Source organism: Theobroma umbraticum, unplaced genomic scaffold, assembly GCF_002168275.2.
Source record: "Theobroma umbraticum cultivar Fairchild unplaced genomic scaffold, ASM216827v3 scaffold_81.0, whole genome shotgun sequence".
Taxonomy (NCBI): domain Eukaryota; kingdom Viridiplantae; phylum Streptophyta; class Magnoliopsida; order Malvales; family Malvaceae; genus Theobroma; species Theobroma umbraticum.
In genome coordinates this window covers 5,559,972-5,565,938 of record NW_018397268.1, presented here as the reverse complement: position 1 = coordinate 5,565,938, position 5,967 = coordinate 5,559,972, and the positions used below count along the sequence as shown (strand labels likewise).

At 34.3% G+C, this 5,967-nt stretch overlaps 2 long non-coding RNA genes and 1 other non-coding gene across 4 annotated transcripts in view; all 3 read right to left on the bottom strand.

Annotated features, from left to right (window-relative positions):
• Nucleotides 1-594: 594 nt before the first annotated feature.
• LOC149526646 (small nucleolar RNA R71) lies at nt 595-700 on the bottom strand. The gene has a single exon (XR_016351823.1). It is a non-coding gene; the product is annotated as a small nucleolar RNA R71 (small nucleolar RNA).
• A 1,566-nt stretch (nt 701-2,266) lies between these two features.
• Nucleotides 2,267-4,465, bottom strand: LOC110425528 (uncharacterized). The gene is made up of 4 exons (XR_002446028.1): nt 4,133-4,465; nt 3,969-4,054; nt 3,521-3,644; nt 2,267-2,575 (listed from the first exon to the last, which is right to left on the bottom strand). It is a non-coding gene; the product is annotated as an uncharacterized LOC110425528 (long non-coding RNA).
• Nucleotides 4,466-5,096: 631 nt separating this feature from the next.
• The window catches only part of LOC110425405 (uncharacterized), a 2,286-nt gene continuing 1,415 nt past the window's right edge, over nt 5,097-5,967 (bottom strand). For both annotated transcript variants that reach the window (XR_002446021.2, XR_002446020.2), the window contains exon 4: nt 5,097-5,316. This is a non-coding gene — a long non-coding RNA (uncharacterized LOC110425405). The remainder of the gene's footprint in view (nt 5,317-5,967) is intronic.

Here is a 5,967-nt window from a genome sequence, read left to right as displayed (position 1 = left end):
ATTTTATTTTTCTTGTTTTAATATTAATTTTGATTTGCTTGCAGATATGTTTGGTCATTGTGCGCAAAGAAATAACAACTTGAATCTTGTTCCTTTTGATCTTAAGATAGAGAGAATTTTCAGAGGACATCAAAGGGAGCATTTGCAAGTTGCAACTTTAAATTAGACAATGGCTAAGGATAACAACAATAATGGCAATAATGCCATTAATCTGGTTCCTAAAGAAAATAGAGCACTACGGGATTATGCTATTCCTCTTTTGCGAGGTTTGCACCAAAGCATTAGAAGACCTTTGATCAATACAAATAATTTTGAAATTAAGCCAGCTTACATTCAAATGATTCAGTCTTCAGTCCTGTTTGGTGGGTTACCCAGTGATGATCTTAATTCTCATTTGGTGAATTTTCTAAAAATTTGCGATACCTTCAAATACAATGGAGTAGCTGATGATGCTATTAGATTGAGACTGTTTCCATTTTCCTCAAAGGATAAAGCAAAAAACTACCTTAATTCATTGCTTAATGGTCTATTACTTCGTGGGAGGACTTGGCTCAAAAGTTTCTAGCAAAATTCTTTTCACCTGCCGAGATTGTAAAAATGAGGAACAATACACCTCATTCACACAATTTGAAGGTGAATCCTTGCATGAAGCTTGGGAGAGATTTAAAGAACTACTAAAAAGATGCCTACATCATGGGATTCCTAATTGGTTGCAAGTTCAGACATTCTACAATGGGCTGGTTGGTTTAATAAAAACCACAATTCATGCTAGTGGTGGTGGTGGGGCATTAATGGGTAACACTACTGCAGATGCCTATAATCTGTTGGAAAAGATGGCTTTAAATAATTATCAATGGCCTTGAGAATGGTCTGGTCAGAGAAAGCTATAATCCTATGAAATGGATGCACTTAGCACCTTAACTACTCAAGTAGTTGCACAAGTAGCTCACTATCCAAGAAGTTTGGCACACTCAAAGTTCATGTGGTTCACAATTCATTTAGAGTCTGTGAGATGCGTGGAGATGGCCATTCAAGTGATCAATGTTCATACAATTCTGAATCAATCGAATTTGTGGGGAGCTTTAATAGGCAGCAAAATAATCCATACTCTAATACCAAACTTTTCATGGAACAACAATGTATGGCCTTTAAATCCAAAACCCATCATGCCTCTTGGTTTTCAACAGCAAGCTAAACCACCAATTCTTGAAAAAAAAGTCCTAAGTGGAAAAACTTCTCTTGCTATATATATCAAAGGATGATGCTATAATTCAAAGCTAAGGAGCCTCCTTGAGAAATCTTAAGAACCAAATGGGACAACTTACAAATTCCATCAATAATAAACCACAAGTTTCCGTACCTAGTGACACACAAATCAATCCTAAATGTAAGGAACAATGCCAAGCAATCACTTTGAGGAGTGGATAGAAATTAAAGGGGTGAATGAAAAAGCAATTGAATCTAAGAATGAACATGTTGATAAGAAGGAAGGAATGTATGAGAAAGCTATTGAAGTTGAATAGAAAGTAGATGAAAAGGCTGAAAATCAAGGGACTTCTCAAGTCATCCATCCTCTACCACCTTTTCCCTAAAGGCTCTAAAAGCAAAAGCTTGAAAATCAATTTCAAAGTTCATCAATGTCTTTAAGAAATTACATATAAATATTCCTTTTGCTAAAGCTTTGGAGCAAATGCCAAGCTATGTCAAGTTCTTGAAGGATATCCTCTCCAAAAAGAGAAAACTAGGTGACTTTGAAATTATATCCCTTACAAAGGAATGTATTGTGATTCTCGAAAATAAATTGCCACCAAAACTCAAATATCCAAGTAGTTTCACAATCCTTTGCACTATTGGTAATTTATTTTTTGGAAAAACTTTGAGTGATTTAGGTGCAAGAATAAATTTAATGCCTTGGTCAATTTTTGAGAAACTTGGTTTGGGGGAATACAAACCCACTTCTGTTACTTTGCAACTGGTTGATCGCTCTTATGTCTATTCAAGGGGAATTATTAAAGATGTTCTTGTTAAGCTAGATAAATTTATTTTTTCGGTTGATTTTATTATACTTGACATGGGAAAAGATAGGCAAATTCCAATCATCCTTAAGAGGCCATTCTTGAAAATTGCTAAAGCCTTGATTTATAACGACCCTCTTCCCAATTGTTACCAGCATCCGAGACTTACGAGTGAACACGCCAAATTCTAAACAAGCCTTAGTTGAAATTCCGTTAACCAAATCAAACATTTTAATGTATATATAAATCGACTTGAATTTTATTATAATGTTCCACTTGAACCGAATAAAACCATAATTAAGATGTGGCAGCTAGATAACGACATCCAACTCTAGTAAACTTCAAAATAATTTCAACATCACCCTTAGTATTCATTACACAACCTTAAGGTTTTTAGCGATACAATCTGATAAAATTAATAATTTTTAAAAGTCAAACTATTTTACACAACACAACCCCAATGCGGTGGAGCGACTCAGAGTAGAAATCTAAGAGATGCCATTACCTACATCGTAGCAAGTCAAAGTATGCTGGGCAAGACACTTGAGCTGATCACTTTTCTACAAAAAGGAAGATAAAGGGAGTGAGTTTCACAGACTCAGTGATCATCAGCTCCGTGAGCAGGGCATAGATGGAAAACAAGGATAGAAAGTTTGAATGTTAAAACATAAGAATATATATATGTATGTATATAAACAATTTAAACTCAACTGGAACATTAGTGCCTTACATATAAACTCAAGAATTGTGATGCAAAATAATCATTTTAAGTAATATTTTAAAACTAGTGCAAGTGCAAGATTTCTACCGTCGAAATCATTTAATGTACTTTACTTAAAATTGAACTATCATAAGCACGCACACTCCCATGAAATCAAGTATTATCAAAGCTTATACAAAAGCTTGTAAACCATCTCATCAGTGACACATTAAACACAAAATCACAGTATAAATAAACAAGCTGCTAAAAAACTTGTATTTCTCACCATGTGACAGAAATCATGTGTGAAAACCTCAAAAAGATGTCATTCTCAAGTAGGTAATCATAGTAATCAACTCGTGGACCCACTTCCATGTGATTTAATGTTTGATTTAATCAAGTAATCATGCTCACCATGCTTTGATTTAATGTTTAAACCAATCATGGTGACATAACAAATCCATTTGTAAGATGTCATGTTATAAAACTTTTGCATGAGGTTTAAACATTAAATCAAAGCATGGTGAGCATAAAACTTATTCATGAATGCACATCACAAAAAACAAGTCAAGCACATTTTGATATAAATTGTGATAAAAAGCTTATTTCCTGGTTTCTAAAACCCTTTACAAATGTATAGTTTATATATCTACCAAAATGTTTCTAAAACGTAACATTCACAAATGCCTAGCATTCTACCAACTCATGCTTTCCATAATTGCATTTAAAGAAAACCAACAATGTTTATTATGCATATATCATTATATAGTTTATGGAACTTTTAAAATAGACACCCTCTAATCACCTCACAATAGCGGGAAGCTATGTCGCTATCGATTCAGGTGCATCTCGAGCTAATTCTACTTGCCTGTCACCTGTTATCTCCTCCGGTACACCACCACGATAAACCTTCTTCACTTGCACACTTCCTAATAACAAATTAAACTCAATATACTTAATTGTACACTTATATAGGCAGCACCTCAATCACTGAGTCTTTAATCTAGCTTCACATTTTGCATCCTTATTATTCACGACAATTAAACATAAAATCTATAAACTTTCAACAACCAAGTCCAATATAACATAATGTGCTCATATTACATTCTTACCTTTCAATTTTATATTGAATTCCACATATAGCTCACAATCTTCTCACACTCTAGGTTAACATTGCTACCACAAGCATAAATAATCAACACAAATCTTATTTTTTCCTTTCCACAACTGATCTCAAGATTAAAAACACTTACCCATTATTTGTCTTGCTTTAAATCACCATACTTTTAAGATCAACCCACATGCATGCACCCGGTTCTTTGAATCTTGAAGATCCTTGCTACCACAAGCAGAATCTCACATTACAATTGATACAAAGCATGCATTTAAACAAAATGACATTTTTTACCTTCCTTACCTTGGAATCACTGAGCTGAACCACCAATGTCTTCTTTAAGCTCCAACAATGGTGTGTGGGAGGAAAACCTCTTGGTTTTTCTCCAATTCCTCTAAAAACCAAACCTTCCTTTAGCTTCTCTTCTTTCTCCTTTCTTCCTTTCTCTTTTTACTTTTAAAATCAATTCTTTTCCTTTTTTCTCAAAGGTGCGGTTTTTCTCCCTACATTTCCTCACCTTTCATTTTCATATTTATTCCTCACTTTTCAATGGACCAATTCATCCCCCACTCAAATTTCATGCACCAATTTCCTCCCTTGTTCATTGGCCCATTATCTATTTTCACTTAACTTCTCCATCTACCACTTTCACTATCCCATCTTTTCTTCCTGTATTATTTATTTCATGCACCGCCTTTACCTTATATTTTATCTGGTCATTCATTAATCTATTCAAGTCACATGCATTCCACATTTTTCTTTCCTCATCTGGCCATAAAATGCACCAATCTCATTACATTCAAATAGATTTAGTCTTATTCTTCCTTTTAATTCACATGGTGGGGGTCCCACATGTTCTCCACTAGCTTTCTCTTTTTTGCATGCTATAATTGCATGTAATAGTGAACCCACATGCACATTGCATTATTATCTAAATTAATTCTTTATTTCTTCCAAACTCACATTTATTATTAATACTTTTATCACTAAAATTTCACTCACTAAAATAATATTCTAGAATCAATAAAATAATATTTTATTTATCAAATCATTAAAATTACATTACAACTCCCCCACTTAAGTTTGTAATGACCGCTCCTCGATCGCTACCGACGTTCGAGTCTCATGGGAGAACCCGTCAAGTGCCGAACAAGCCTTACTTAAAACATTAGTCCTTACCTCACATTTATACCATCAATCTAAGAAAATTTTCTTGTACCATAAAACTCTTTGTAATAAGAATTGAACAATAATCTTTATAAATTGAATAAACCTTTATTCGAAATAATTGTAAAAATGATACAACAAGACTTATAATTTTCGAATGTACATTTGAATTGACACTATTGTCTAATCCTATAACAAATTACTGAATGAAGACTCGACCTCTAGCAGCGGAGGGACTCGAAATAAAGTGCTATAAAATGCCTTTACTTATCTGTGGTGGACTAAAATTGTCTTTGAATGCACGCTAGGCTGATCACTATCTGTAAAAGGGAAATAAAGGGGGTTAGTCTCACAGACTCAATGATCATCGGCTCTGTGAGCAGGGCATAAATGGAAAATAAGCATGAGGTAGATAAGTTGAACAATAAAACCGGAATATCAAATCATAGTCTTAAGAAACAAATCATAAGTAAGATATTTGTGCCTTGTAAAATATTTCGTAAAAGCATAATGCAACATTTCACTTGGCAATACAGTGCCAAAAACAAGTGTAGCAAACAAAGTTCCTTCATTGAAAACACCACTTTCCATCAGCTATAAATAACGGTATGAAAGTATGCACGCTCCCAAAGTGTGTGGCGTGTAAAGAAATCAAAGTATACAGCCATATAAACCATTTCATGATCATCAAGTAAGCATTAGAAGCTTTTATTCAAACAAAGGGAGTTGCAAGGAAATATTAATTCTCCACCATGCAAAAGAGTATGCATCGAAAACTCACAAATGTCTCGAGTAGGTAAGTATCATAATCACTTGTGGACCCATTTCCATGTAATAACATCCAGGAGCTCTGCTCCAGCGAATCCTCACAGCCATGGTAGTCTCAACAATGTTAGTCGACATTAGAGAATCAAGCGGTCGTAACTGCGAATATCACTTATGGCCTAGCCACATATAACAACCCGTGGCCT